The following is a 15,842-nucleotide window of genomic DNA, read 5'->3' as shown; positions in this document are numbered from 1 at the left end:
GTGCTCTCCAAATCCCATGGCGAATTGTATTCACCAGTGTTGGAGGTGGGGCCTGGGAGGAGGTGATTGGATCATGGGGGCAAATTCCTCATGGCTTGTTGCTGCCCTCATGATAGTGAGTTCTTGGGTGATCTGGTTGTTTAAAAGTCTGGGACCTCCCCCTGCTCTCTTTCTTGTTCCTGCTTTCACCGTGGGACATTCCTGCTACTCCCTTGCCTTCCACCGTGGTTGTAAGCTTCCTGAGGCCTCTTCAGAAAAAGGTGTTGGTTCTATGCTTCCTGTACACACAGTAGAACTTGTGTGCCAATTAAACCCCATTTCCTGTAAATTACTCAGTCTCAGGTATTTTTTTATAGCAATGCAAGAACAGCCTAACACACCTCCCAAGCTAATAAATTCTAACATGTTGTGTGTCAACTGCAGTCTCACATTCAGGAGTCTGCTGCTGTTGGCAGTGGTTTGCTGCAAATATTTGTTGGAGGCTTGAAGTGTACTCACTGAAAAACCCTATAAGGTAGGCAGTATTAGACTCACTTTCTGGATTCAAACAATGAAGGCGCCGGATGTCAAGTCACTTGCTCAACCACACACAGCTAAAGAGGCAGAGCTGGGATACTAAATTTGGCTATCTGTGAATGGCATCTGCATTCTTATTCACTAGAGGAGACAGGTTCTCTGGGATGTTTTTCTAAAATGCAGTCTCACTTGAATTGCAAGCCTGTGCTCCACTAGATTGCAGAAACTTAATCTCAGTCAAAAGCCATGGTGTCTGGCATGACTCATGTTTCCTAGGGTCATGTCTTAGTTGGGAATGTAAACAGTGCTTTGGGATCTGGATGAGGAATCTGGCCCACAGCCACCAAACCACGGAAGTTGTCACCACGTTGCTCCTACAGTTCGCAGTCCCGCCTGACGTCCCCCAAGATCTTTTGGGTGCTTGAGAAACACTAGTCAACTACAAGGGCTGGTGTTTGGGAGACTCTGCAAGACCATCTCCTCCTAACTCCACCTATGCACAGATCTACTCAAGTTTAGTCCAGCTCTGCATCCTTGGCTCTCTGTTGGACAAGGGCCAAAAGGAACAGGACTTGCAAGACCATAGTCTACCATGCTCACGTGACTTGATGGAAGACGTTGGATGGGATCAAGGGGGCACTCACGTGGCAGCCAGAATCATACCTTTGCATGTTTTTATTGCTGCTGCCTACACCCCTGCCAATATAGATATGCTGAGGGAGGGCCTGTCCTTTTTTGGACTCTCATTTATACACATATAACAAACAGAGCTGCACCAAGAGACCCCTCCCCAAGGTTTTATGTGAGAAAAATACAGGCTTCTGAGTGGTTCAAAGATGTTTCTGCTGTAACATTTGTCAGTTTGGATTTTAGCCTGAAGTTAGTTGGTACTCTGGAAATAGTTGAACCTGAAAGATATGGAAAGGCAGTGGTTTGCTTGAAAAGAGATGGGAAAATGAAGAAAGAATGAGCAAAAGAGAGGGAGCAGAGGTTAGGTGTGGCAGCTCATGCCTGTAATTCCAGCACTTTGGGAGGCCAAAGAAGGACTGTCTCTTGCGCCTAGGAGTTTGAGACCAGCCTGGACGACACAGCAAGACCCCATCTCTAACCAAAAAAAAAAAAAATTAATTGAAATATTAACCAGGCATGGTTACACTCTCCTGTAGTCCTAGCTACTTGGGAGACTGAGGCCGGAAAATCCTTCGAGCCCAACAGTCTGAGGTTACCGTGAGCTAGGGTGGTGCCACTGCACTCTAGCCTGGGTGACAGAGGAAGCCTCTGTCTCTAAATTGAAAATAAAAAAGAAAGGAGGCAGGAAAGAATTTGAAAATGGGAGAGAACCAGTTAACATCTCTTCAGGGATGTGGCTGTCTCACTAGCGCCAGTGAGATTAATATCATCACCATCACTTTCATCACTACCACTTTGCATGCATCACCTCTAATCATATGCCTAGAGGTCAAAAACTGGTGGCCAGAGGTTGGAGTAAGCATCCCAGGACAGGCAGTGACTACCTCACAGTAGTTCCCCCCAACGTCATGTCCCTCATGTAGGTACCAGCCAGGCCCACTGGCAGTGAAATGTACAGGCCCAGATGTGTTGGGTGGGCCTAAGTAGAAATTTCACTTGTTGTCCAGAGTATATTTATCATGTACATGGAGTTTTGATGCATCTCTGCCCAAGAATAGAATCCAAACAAGCGTCTTAAAAATTCACTGAAGTGAGTAAAATCCAGGACCTTAGGGCTGGTCACCCTGAGTTTCAGCATCATGTCTTCTTCCACCACCTGTTTCTTCTGTTGGAGTCTTGTGAGTGAGTCGGGCCAGTGGTTGCTCGATTCTCCCCACTCCTCTTGATGCGGCTTCCACATCCTCACTCCTCCTCAACAGCAAAAACAAAACAATCACAGAGCTCCCCAGCTGGTCTTGTGCCTTACATTTTATCCTAAAGTTTTGTAAAGTAAAAACAAAACAAAAAAAGAACCTAATAATTTCTAAATGAGGTAATTCATTTAGGCACTGACAGCCATTCATGCATCACTATGAATTCATTTACCAAATTAATCAATCAATTTAGTCCAATAATCAGATCAAGGGGGCAGCACACCAGTTTGCTCTGGTTTGATTTATTAGATAACTAGAAAGATCAGACGATTAGATCAGATTAATCAAATGCTTTTTCTAAGCATTCACAAAACAGAAAATGTCTTCCCAGGGTGCCAAGAGCTAAACTGAATGCACTGGGGACTGGGCTGTGGAGAGAAGCTTCTTGGGGTTCTAGGGTCCCACATTGCTCAGGTTTTAGAAGTCCTGTAATTGCAGAGGCACAGCTGAGCAACCAGGTTCCTGGACATCTGTGTTAGTTTCCTGTTGCTTCTGTAACAAGCCACCACAACCTTAGTGGTTTAAAACAACACAAATTTATCATCTCACCATTCTGGAGATCAGAAGTCAGAAATGGGTTTTACGGACTTAAATCAAGGTATGGGCAGATCTGCATTCCTTCTAGAGATTCCAGGAGAAAACCGATCCTTTCCTTTTCCAGCTTCCAGAGGCCACCTGCATTCTTCAGCACATCACTCTGATCTTCGCTCCATCATCAATCACATCTCTTGCTCCTGGCCTCCTGCTCCCACCTTCACTTATAGAGATGCTTGGGTTCACATTGGGTTGATCCAGATAATTCAGAATCTTCTCCCAACTCAAGAGCATTAGCTTAATTCCCCCTGCAAAGCTCCTGTTGCCATGTAAAGTAACATATTCACAGGTTCCAGATCAGGATGTGGACATCTTTGGAGGATCATTATTCTACTTCTTACAACAACCTCAGGCCATCAGTAGTTTTTCAGAAGGCAAGATGGTATGCCTGGTCCCTTCAAGACACCCTTGTGCTTGGAGACACTGAGAGACCTCACGGGATAAACCACACCCCCCTGGTTCTGCCACAACTCTTAAAATTAAAGTAGTCCATCTGCATTAAAACCTGGCTTCCAGAAAACTCCTGCTATCGTGGAAATATATAACCTGGGTGGATAAATAGCCTGCTTCCAACAATGCTTATTGCCTATCATTAGGGAATAATAAGTGGGTTTATCACATTTCCTGTGATAAAAAGGTGCCATAATTAATTACCTGTTGGGAAGGGACCAGGTGATGATGCTTAGGAACTTGGGACTCCAGGCCCAGCTCCAGACTCCAGAAAAGATGAAAAGCACTGAGCTTACAATGATTACTTCTTCCATGTTAGCTGGAAACAGAGTCCAATAACAAACTCAGCTATATTGAAGATTGTGTGTGTGTGAGTGTGCGTGTGTGTGTGTGTGTGTGTGTGAGAAATCTTGTGTTTTTCTTATGATTTACCTCTACCAACAACAGTGCACTTTGAAGGTCCGTGGCTTGGAACCGGGGATAAAGTCTGTAAGAGTCAAAATAAAAATTGTCTGATATCTGCTACATCCTGAGTGAGTGGGAAATAATATGTCTGTCAAAAGCTGATTGGGTCTTCAAGGAAGTTGTATTCATGCATTTGGGGGGTCATAACAAAGTACCAGAGGCTGAGTCGCATAAAACAACAGAAATTAATTTTCTCAGACAGTAGAAGTCTAAGATCAAGCTGTGGGCAGGTACCTTCCTTCGGAGGTCTCTCGCGGGGGCTTGTGGATAGCCATCTTCTCCCTTTGTCATCACACGGGCTTCCCTCTGAGTGTGTCTGTGTCTTAACCTCTTATTCTAAAGACATCAGTCATATGGGATCAGGGCCCACCCTAGTGGTCTCCTTTTACCTTGATTACCTCTTTGAATAACTTATCCAAATACAGTCACATTCTGAGGGACTGGGTTTAGGACTTCAACGTATGAATTTTGGAGGGCACGATTCAATTGGTAACAAACGTAGGACTGAGCAAAGCAAAAAGGTGGAGGCAGCAGAGCAGAGGCAGAGGAGAGTGGAATGAACATATACATGGAAGGGAAGACTTGAGAGGGGCTGGAACTTGGGCAAAAAGAGTTGCGGGCGTTTTTTGCTTTTTGAGATGGAGTCTCACTCTGTCACCGGGCTGGAATGCAGTGGTTCAGTCTCAGCTCACTGCAGCCTCCGCTTCCCAGGTTCAAGCGATTCTCCTGCCTCAGTCCCATGAGTAGCTGGGACTACAGGCGCACACCACCATGCCCAACTAATTTTTGTAGTTTTAGTAGAGATGGGGTTTCACCATACTGGCCAGGATGGTCTTGATATCTTGACCTCGTGATCCGCCCACCTCAGCCTCCTAAAGTGCTGGGATTACAGGCTTGAGCCACCATGCCTGACTCAAAGAGAATTTAATCTACTCTTAGATCAGGGAAAAAGACCAAACACAGAGAGACGGATGACAGTAAAGAAGCTCTGAGCTGCCTCCAGGTGAGTCACGGATAAAAGCTTGGTTCCAGGGTTTCTGGATCTTCTTTCATCTATACTTTGTCATAGCACTCATGGCGCAGTCACTGTATTAGTCTGTTCTCACACTGCTAATAAAGACATACCCAAGACTGGGTAATGTATCAATGAAAGAAGTTTAATTGATGCACAGTTCCGCATGGCTGGGAAGGCCTCACCATCATGGCGGAAGAGCAAGGGATGTCATACATGGCAGCAGGAAAGAGGGAGCTTGTACAGGGGAACTCCCCTTTATAAAATCATCAGATCTCCTGAGACTTATTCACTATCACAAGAACAGCATGGGAAAATCCTGCCCCCATGAGTCAATTACCTCCCACCTGGTCTCTCTCATAACACATGGGGATTACTACAATTCAAGGTGAGATTTGGTTGGGGATGCAGAGCCAAACCATGTCACTCACATTTCAAACGTACCCAGGCTATGTCTGTTTCCCTCCATGACTAAAAACTCTAACCTTCGGTTATGAGGCAAATAGTCAAAATGAAGGAGATATGCAAAGTTTCCCCATTTTACTTCTAGAGGACAGAAAACTCTGACACAGATAAGCATTGTCCTGAAACCTCTCCACCTTAATTTCCTCATCTATCAAAAGAGTGGATATCCTGGATGATTCTAAAATTATATTAATTAGTAGAGTTGGAAACTCAAATCTACTTATGACTCTAGAGAAAATTATATAATGTATGCTTCCCAGGGAAATATTAAATTAAAATCATGGCTACTTAATGGCTAAATACCAAATGAGGATGTCTATCAATTAAAAGATAGGTAACTAGCAACATAATCGATCGACATACTGTTTATGTTTTATTTTGAACATTAACCAGTTCCTTAAGTCAATTGCTGCCTGCATTACTTTGCTAGGGCTGCCATAACAAAGTACTGCAAACTTATGCTGAACAGCAGAAATGCACTCTCATAGTCCTGGAGATCAAGGCATTGGCAGAGTTGGTTCCTTCTGAAGATGTTAGGAAAGAATCTCTCTTAGACCTCCCTCCTAGCTTCTGGTAGTTCCCTGGCTTGAGGCTGAATAATACATCTTCCCATGGCATTCTCCCTGGGTGCATGTCTGTGTCCAAATTTCCCCTTTTCATAAGAACACCAGTCATATTGGATTAAGAGCCCACCCTACTCCAATATGACCTCACCTTAACCAATTACACCTGCAATGACCCTAGTTCCAAAAAAGGTCATCATGTGAGGTACTGGAAGTTAGGACCTCAACATAGGAATTTACCAGGGGACACATATCAATCCATGACACTGCTTGTCAGTGGATTAAAAAAAATAAGAAGAACATTTAACTCTCTCACCCTATCAGTTTGTTCTCACATTGCTATAAAGAAATATCTGAAACTGGGTGATTTATAAAGAAAAGAAGTTTCATTGGCTCCCAGTTCCACAGGCTGTTCAGGAAGCATGGTGCTGGCATCTGCTCAGCTTCTGAGGGAGGCCGCTGGAAACTGCGATCATGGCAGAAGGTGAAAAGGAAGCATGTATGTCTTACATGGCAGGAGCAGGGGCGAGGGGGGGACGGTGCTGCAGACATGTAAACAAGATATGGTGAGAACTCACCATCATGAGAATAGCACCAAGGGGATGGTACTAAAGCATTCATGAGAAATTCACCTTCATGATCCCATCCCCTCCTACCAGGCCCCACCTCCAACACTGGGGATTACAATTCAACATGAGATTTGGTGAGGACACAGATCCAAACCATATCACTTATCCTGTCCGTTTTAAAAGAGAGACTCAGTCAACATGTACCTACACAGTAGTCTCCTCTCCTATCCACAGTTTCACTGTTCATGGTTTCTGTTACCCACAGTCAACTGCAGTCCAAAAATAGGTAAGTACAGTACAATAAGATATGATAACAGAGAGAGACAACAGGTTCATATATGTGTTATTACAGTACATTGTTATAATCATTCTATTTTATTAGCTATGGTTGTTAATTTCTTATTGTGCCTAATTTATAAGTTAAACTTTATCATAAGTGTGCATGCATAAGAGAAAAGCATACAGTAGTATACATAGTATACCATAGTTGTATATATGGGGTTCAGTACTATTCATGGTTTCAGGCATCTACTAGTGTGCCTGGAACATATTCCCCCCAGATAAGGGGGGATAACTATATTTTCTGTAATGATACTCTTACTCAGTAATTAAATCAAAAGCAGTTTTTTAAAAAGAAAACTTTCTAAGTCAACGGTAACAACAACAAAGTTCTTTTTCTCCTGTAAGTCTTTATAAAACATTTGCCTCTAGAACCTTTCAGTCCTTCTAGCCTATCTGTTTTTGCCCCACCAACTCAAATATGCATGATGTTTAGAGGGTATTTCCAGAATGTTTTCCACTTAAGGGATCCTTGAAGCAAGAAGTTAGACTGCCTGTGATGATTTGAGTGTCTGTGATGTACCTGCAGGGAAAAGAACCAATCCTTGCTGGCATCTCAGAGTAACCCCAATTTAGATGTGTTTTGCAAATGTGATGGAAGCCTCCATAATGCAGTCTAGACTCACTCAGTAGTCTCCAGAGTTCATGTTTATAACAAAACAAATACAATATTTATATTCCTCTCTTATCTTGCAGTAAACTTTGAATGGAAATACTTTTCTTTCACCCTTCTTTCCTTTTAATTAGCTTTTACAAACAGTTATAATGCTGTAAACACCATGTGACAGCAATAGCATTTTCTGCTCGCTTAAGAATTCAAGGCTGGGCATAGCAGCTCACGCCTGTAATCCCAGCACTTTGGGAGGCAGAGGTGGGTGGATCACCTGTGGTCAGGAATTCGAGACAATCCTGGACAACATGGTGAAACCCGCCTCTACTAAAAATACAAATGGCCGAGCATGGTGGCATGCACCTGTAATCCCAGCTACTTGGGAGGCTGAGGCAGGAGAATCACTTGAACCCGGGAGGTGAAGGTTGCAGTGAGCCAAGATCGCACCATTGCACTCCAGCTGGGGTGACTAAAGCGAGATTCTGTCTCAAAAAAGAAAAACAAAAACAAAGAAACAACAAAAAGGAATTCAAGTTGTCCTCAAAGAATCCCCACAATTTAGGAAAACCGTAGTTTAATATGGACCTTTAAAGGATAAATGAACATTTGGTACTTGAACTCTGGTTTGAAGATGTCTACTACTCTGAACTTTTAATAACTGATTTCTTATGGGCATACAATCAATTGAAATATGAAAAGCCTGTCTAGATAGAAAAAGTATCTTTTAATGCTGTGGGGACATCTTGTGGCCAATTCTAGTAAAGATTTTTTTTTTTTTTTTTTAATTTTATTTGAGATGGCATCTCACTGTCGCTCAGGCTGGAGTACAGTGGCACCATCTCGGCTACAACCTCCACCTCCCGGGTTCAAGTGATTCTCCTGCCTCAGCATCCAGAGTAGCCAGGATTACAGGTGCGCACCACCATGCCCAGCTAATTTTTGTATTTTTAACAGAGGTTTCACCATGTTGGCCAGGTTGGTCTTGAACTCTTCACCTTGAATGATCCACCCACCTCTGCCTCCCAAAGTGCTGGGACTACAGGTGTAAGCCACCACGTCTAGTCGCTTTTTTTAAATGAGATAACAGTTGATCCTCCTCCATGTGGGTGCATCCTGTATCCGTGGATTCAACCAACCAAGGGTCAAAACATGTTTGAAAAAATTTGTCTGTACTGTTTATATGCAGACTTTTTTTCTTGTCATTATTCCCTAAACAATATAGCATAATCATTATTTACATAGCATTTGCATTGTGTTAGGTATTATAAGTAATCTAGAGATGATTTAAAGGATATGGGAGGATACGCGTAGGTTATGTGCAAACACTATAACATTTTCCCTTTTGTCTACACACCCGCAAATAAAAACAGAAAAAGACATCATTTATAATGGTGTAGAATTTGCATTTAAGGGACTTGAGCATCTGTGGATTTGGGTATTCGTGGGAGGTCCCAGAACCAATCCCCCACAGACACTAAAGAACGACTGTATTTTGACTGAACAAATATAGGGAATGCTTACAGTAGGTTAGTAATTGTGTTATACGCAAGGAGAATAAAGATAAAACACAAGCTGTTTTTTGAGGAAGCTATCAGAATAGAATGAGACTGAGCTATTTAATATGGCCAGACCTCATTTTGTTTACTTATTCAGAAGAAATCCAGATATTTTGTTAAAAAGAAAAAAAAGCTAAAAGTCATGAACACCTGTAGTTTTCACCTGTTTTCCATACAGCCTGCATTCCTTGGTACGTGCCCCTCAGTTTTACTTTAGAGACCAACCAGCCCATACTCTGTCCAGGTGTTGAGGTGGGATCTTGGCTCACGGCAGCCCTCACCTCCCGGTTCAAGTGATTCCCCTGCCTCAGACTCCCCGTAGCTGGGATTACAGGCATGTGCCATTACACCTGGACAAGTTTTGAATTTTAATAGAGATGGGGTTTCACCATGTTGGCCAGGCTGGTCTCAAACTCCTGACCTCAGGTGATACTCCTGCCTTGGCCTCCCAAAGTGCTGGGATTCTAGGCGTGAGCCACCGTGCCTGTATTCTGTCATGAGCATGAGATCTGAACTAGGTCAAGGTACTTCGCTTCCAGGATTGAACTTAAAAAAAAATAATCTATATGGAAAGAGACAATACAATAGACTGGTTGCTTCTGAGCCTGGAGCTGCTGGTAACCAGCTGTCATAATATGAGGACAATACACCTAAGAATGAGGATGCCCCGGGGAAGGCAAAGCCAGGCCATTGAGAGCATTTGGAAGTCTCCCCACAGGATTTGAGCACCTGGACCCAGCCATTCCACCATGGAATGGTCAGTAAGAAGGGTTAATCCTGAAACAAAACTGGCTGAATTAATGCAAAAAACAAACAAACAAACAATAAGCCAAACAAACAAAACAGAGAGCAAGAATGAAAAACAACCAAGTAATGAAAAACTATGAACAACTTTCAGATAGATAGACAGATAAATATACACACACATATAAATACACAGATACAAATACATTAACATGTACACAATGTATACAAATATATAATTACATTTAAATATAGTTATAGGTTGGGTGCAGTAGTTCACATCTGTAATCCCAGCACTTTGGGAGGGTGAGGCAGGTGGATCACCTAAGATTAGGAGTTTGAGACCACCCTGGCCAACATGGTGAAACTGTCTTTACTAAAAATAAAAAAATTAGCTGGGTGTGATGGCATACGCCTGTAATCCCAGCTACTCAGGAGGCTGAGGCAGGAGAATCACTCGAACCTGGGAGGTGGAGGTTGCAATGAGCCAAGATTATGCCATTACACTCCAGCCTGGGTGACAGAACAAGACTCTGTCTCAAAAAATAATAAAATAAATATTTTTAAAATATTAAAATTAAAAATATTAAATAAAAAATATTTTTAATGTTTTATATTTAAAATATTAAAATTAAATAAATATCAGGAATCAAAATATTCATTCTGAGAGGAAAAATATTCAAATTCATGAATATCTGGCACCCTAATACCAGAGATGGGAGATGAGGAGTTGAGTAAATGGCAGTATTTATTTCCCTTTTTGTCTACACACCCACAAATAAACACGTAAAAAGACTTTGAAAATTATTGTTCATTAGGGAAATTATAATGTAGGCAAAATGAGATGCCTACCACTATTCTATGATAGCCTATTACAACAGTTAAGATTAAAAAGGCTTACCATGTCAACGGCTGGTGAGGACTGGAGCAACTCAAACCCTCACATCTGGTTGACTGAAGTATAAGGTGGTGTTACCACTGTAGAGCACTGACAGTTTCTTATGATGTTAAACATTCTCCCATCATAGGACCAGCCATTCCCCTCTCAAAGTAAATAAAAACATATTTCCATCCGAATACTTATATGTAAATGTTCATAGCAGATTTTTTCATTGTAGGCCCTGAATCAGTCTCCTCTGTTATAAGGAAATACTGGAGGCTGGGTACTTTATAACGAAAAGAGGTTTAATTGGCTTATGGTCCTGCAGGCTGTACAGGAAGCAGTGCTTTTGGGGAAGGCTTTTGCTTTCAGGGAGGCCTCAGAAAGCTTCCAGTCATGGTGGAAGGCAAAGGGGGAGCAGGCATTTTCAAATAAATGAAAGTTGAAAGAATGTAAGGGTAGTAGAATAGTACTGTAAGAAATGCTAAAATAAGTTATTCAGGGAAATCCACATCTATTAAAAAATATGAAGAGTATTATGAATGGCAAATGTGTGGATGAATATATGTGACTCTTTTTCTTCTCTTAACTTACTTAAAAGACAGCTAACTATGTACAGTAAACATAACAATATTACATTACAAGTTTTATATAATACACAAAAATAAAATATATGGCAACAATAGTACAAAGTACAGGAGGTGGCAAACGAAATTATAGTGCTGGAAGGTTATTCACATTTTATGTGATGTCATGTAGCTTTATAGATAGACTGAGATAAGTTAATAATGCATATGTTAATACCTAGAATAACCATTTAAAAATAATAAGAAATAGCTAAAAATGCAATAAAATAAATTAAATTGAATAAGGTACTGGCTAGCTAGGACTATCATAATGAAGTACCACAAATTGGCTGGCTTAAACAACAGATTTTTGTTTGTTCACAGTTGTAGAGTCCAGAGTCTAAAATCAAGGTGCCAGATGGGCCCATCTCTCCTTTAAAGGCAGCAGGGGAGGGTCTGCTCCAGCACTCTCTCTTAGTTTCTGGTAGATCTTCGGCTTGTGGCAACCTAACTCCAATCTTCACTTGGTGCACTTACTGTGGGCGTGTGTATCTTTTCCTATGGCATTCTTTTTATAAGAATGTCAGTTTATACTGAATTAGGGGCCCACTGTACTCAATGTGACCTGATCTTAATTTATTGCATCAATAAGAACCCTATTTCCAAATAAATGTATCTTCTGAGGAACCAGAGAATTAGATGCCAACATATAAATATGGGTGGAGGGCACAATTTAACCCATAACAAATGCTAAAACACATTTGATTAATCCAAAAGAAGTCACTAAAAGAGGGACACAGAAGTTAAAAAATAATAATAAAATAAATAGCAAAGTGTTAGTCAAATATATTCATTACAATTATTACAACAAATGTAAGTAAACTAAACATTCCAATTAAAAGTTCAGGATCATTAGACTTAAAAAAAAAAAGACTCCATTATATGTTGTCTACAGAGATATATTTTAATATAAAAACGTAGATGTGTTGAATATAAACATTAAGCCTAAGAAACTGGTGTGTCTATATTAACATCAGATAGAATAGATTTCGAGACAAGGAATATATTGAAAAGTAAAGATAAGTAGTTCATGTTGATATGTAGGTTAATTCACCCAGAATTAAATGAAAATGTGCTTAGTAGAGCATTAAAAGCAAAAACTGAAGAATTTTAAAAAATAGACAAACCCATAAACATAGTTGAAGATTTGCCACTAATATCTCAGTAATTGATAAAAGAAATGGACTGATCAGTAAGGATAAAAAATATACATTTGTAATGGCATTATCAGAAGTTGATCAAATTGGCATTTACAAAGCATTATGTATAAAAAGTTGTTATGACTGAATGTGTAGTGTACTCTTGCAAATTCACATTGAAGACCTCACTCCCAATGAGATGGTATTTGGAGATGGGCCTTTGGAAGTAAAGAGGGTTAGAGGAGGTTGTAAGTGCAGATCCATGATCTGATGGGATTAATGCCCTTTAAGAAGAGACATAGAGAGCTTGTTCACTTTCTGTCTCCACATACAGGTACCACAGAAAGACCATGTGAGCACACAGCAACGAAAGCCATCTGCAAGCCAGGAAGAAGGCCCTTACCAAAATCCAACCATCACGGTACCCTGATCTCGGACTTCCAGTCTCCAAAAGAGTGAGAAAATAAATTTCTTTTATTTAAGCCACCTGCTCTAAGGTATTTTTAATAGCCTGAGCTAATGCGCAAGTACAGAATACACGTCCTTTTCAGTGTACTGTACATGGAACCACTATTGATCATATATCAGACTTTAAAAGTCTCAATAAATTTTAAAAGATTAGAGTTTTATAGACTAGGTTCTCCAATAATGGCCTTAAATCAGAAACCAGTAAGAAAAGAACATCTAGAAAATGCCCAGATTTCATTTTTTAAAAAGATAATTGTTGTTAATAAAATTACAGGTGAAATTAGAAAATCTTTTGAACTGAATGAGAATAGAAAACACAACAAAGCAAAATCTGTGGGGTACATTGTTTAGAAGGAAGTTTTCACTTTAAATATTCAGAAAAGAAAAAAATTACATTAGTTATATTTCTTCTTAGGATGCTGAAAAAATCAAATTGAACCAAATTAAGTCATAGAAAGAAAACAATAAAGATAAAACCAGAAAGCAATGAAATAGAAAACAAAGAAAAAATAATAAAGCCAAAAATTATTCCTTTGGAAAGAGTAATTTAATTAATAAACCCCTAAGAAAACCAATCACACACATATAAATACCTACAATTAGGAATGAAAGAGGAAATATAACTGCATATCCTTCAAACATTAAAAGGATAATAAAAAATATGGACAATTATATGTCAGTAAATTTGTCAATTTAAATTAAAGGACAAATTTCAAAATTGACCCAGGAAGTAATATTAAATCAGAATACCCTGTATCTACTAAAGGAATTCAATTTACAATAACTAACATTTCCATAAAGAATACAGTCCTAGATGATTTCAGATGGTGAATTCTATCAACATTTAAATGAGAAAAGACATCAGTCTAACCAAAATCCTCACAAAATAGAAAAGGGAACATTTCCCAACTTATTTTATGAGGTCACTCTGATACCAAAATGTGACAAACCAGATAAGAAAATTTCAGAAAATGTTTCTTATAAACATAGATGCAAAAGTTCTTAACAATATTAGAAAATCAAATCCTGCAGTATATAAAAATAATATTATATCATGACCAAGGACAGTTTATACACAGAATGCAAAACTGATTTAACAACAGAAAACCACTCAGATAATTCACTACATTGACAGATGAGGGAGGAAAAACAACACGATTATCTTAATATAGGAATCAAAACATCTGACTAAATTAAAGTCATTCATGACAAAAACTCATAGCAAACTAGGAACAGAAATAAACTCCCTCAGCCTCATAGTGATCACTGCAAAAACCACTGCTGTTAATATACATGATGAAATATTGAACTATTAACTCCATAATTTGGGGAAAATATCACAAATATCTGGTATCGCCACTTTAATTCAACATTATACAAGCGGTTAGAGCTAATAAAATCAGGCAAACATAAACAAATAAACAATTTCAAGAGACAGAAAGAAGGAAGAAAGGAAGTCAGCTTGGAAAGGAAGAAGTAAAACCACGTTTGTTTGCAGACGATGGGATATTTATGTAGAGAATCCTAGGGAGTCTACAAATAACCTACCAGAATTCAGTGAACTTAGCAAGAATACAAAGTACATAGTCAAAATACAACAATCAGTTGTTTTTCTATATGCTAGTATCAGACAACTCAAAAATAAAATCTAAAATTATACTGTTTACCACAGAGAGAAGTATATAAAATACTTAGAAAAAAATGTTTAATGTCTTGAAAGACCTTTATACTCACAATTACAAAGATTCCCCAGAGAAATCAAAGGAAACATCAATAAATGGAGAGCTATGTGCATGAATTAGAAAAGTACATATTTCTAAAATGTGAAATTCTTCCCTAATTGATCTATGCTTCAATGGAGTGTCAGAGGTTCCCAAAGACTTTTTCTTACATAGAAACTAACAAGCTGTTTCTAAAATCTATATAACAATGCAAAAAACCTAGAATCATTAAAGCAACCTTTAAAAATAAGAACAAATTGAAAAGACTCAGTACCAAATTTCAAGAATTAAGGCCAAAGTAATCAAGCTGAGGTGGTATTTTCATAGAAAAAGAGAGACAGATCAGTGAATCAGAGTCGATAAATAGACCCACACATATGCATCCTATTAGGTTTTGATGAATAAATGCACGGACTACTCTCGATTATATGTATGTGAAAAATACAAATACAAACAGATTCATATTTTTCTGACATATTAAATTACCTGACAACATTCTTCAGGCAAAGGAAGATTGTGGTCTAGCTGAGAGGTGTAGCACAAGGAAACGGAAAAGTAGAAATTATATTACATTACGGTACATCTTAGAGGCAACACTATTATAGCCAAAGTGTACAAAAACTTATTTTAAATATAACTCAGGAGGAAGGCCAGAATAACTGAGATTCTTGTAATGCATCCCACAGTCTAGCTCCATAAGGATGATGTCATGATGTTTGATTATTCATTCATTTTCGAAAGTGAGGTCCTGAATTTTATTTGAGAAAGAGAGAAAAGGGAATGGGGAATGGGGATAAGGGAAACAAAGGAGCAAGGAGCTTTATGTGAGCATGATCATGCAGGAGCTCAGGAAAAGATACTCCAGAATCAAGGCCTCAGAAGCAAAAGTTTATCTCTGACCTTCTGCTGCCTCCTGACTCTGACCTTTCATTTTCCCTGAGGCTGGTAATAGAAACTAGACTACATCTGGCCAGGTGTGGTGGCTCAAGGCGAAACCGCCTCTCTACTAAGAACACAAAAATTAGCCCAGCATGGTGGCACATGCCTGTAATCCCAGCTACTTGGGAGGCTGAGGCAGGAGAATCAGTTGAACCCGGGAGATGGAGGTTGCAGTGAGCCGAGATTGCACCACTGCACTCCAGCCCGAGTAACAGATCAATATTTCATCTCAAAGAAAGAAAGAGAGAGAGAGAGAGAGAGAGAGAGAGAGAGAGAGAGAGAGAGAGAGAGAGAGAAAGGCAG

At 39.7% G+C, this 15,842-nt stretch overlaps 1 long non-coding RNA gene across 1 annotated transcript; it reads left to right on the top strand.

Moving 5' to 3' along the window:
- The first annotated feature begins 5,970 nt into the window (after positions 1 to 5,970).
- Positions 5,971 to 11,153, top strand: LOC116527244. Its single transcript, XR_004258451.1, has 3 exons — positions 5,971 to 6,373; positions 10,925 to 10,929; positions 11,019 to 11,153. It is a non-coding gene; the product is annotated as an uncharacterized LOC116527244 (long non-coding RNA).
- The last annotated feature ends 4,689 nt before the right edge of the window (positions 11,154 to 15,842 follow it).

The sequence above is a fragment of the Sapajus apella genome, unplaced genomic scaffold, assembly GCF_009761245.1.
Source record: "Sapajus apella isolate SASKATOON/1434 unplaced genomic scaffold, GSC_monkey_1.0 scaffold53, whole genome shotgun sequence".
Classification (NCBI taxonomy): domain Eukaryota; kingdom Metazoa; phylum Chordata; class Mammalia; order Primates; family Cebidae; genus Sapajus; species Sapajus apella.
The sequence above is the reverse complement of the archived record's forward strand: the minus strand, read 5'-3'. Positions and strand labels throughout refer to the sequence as shown.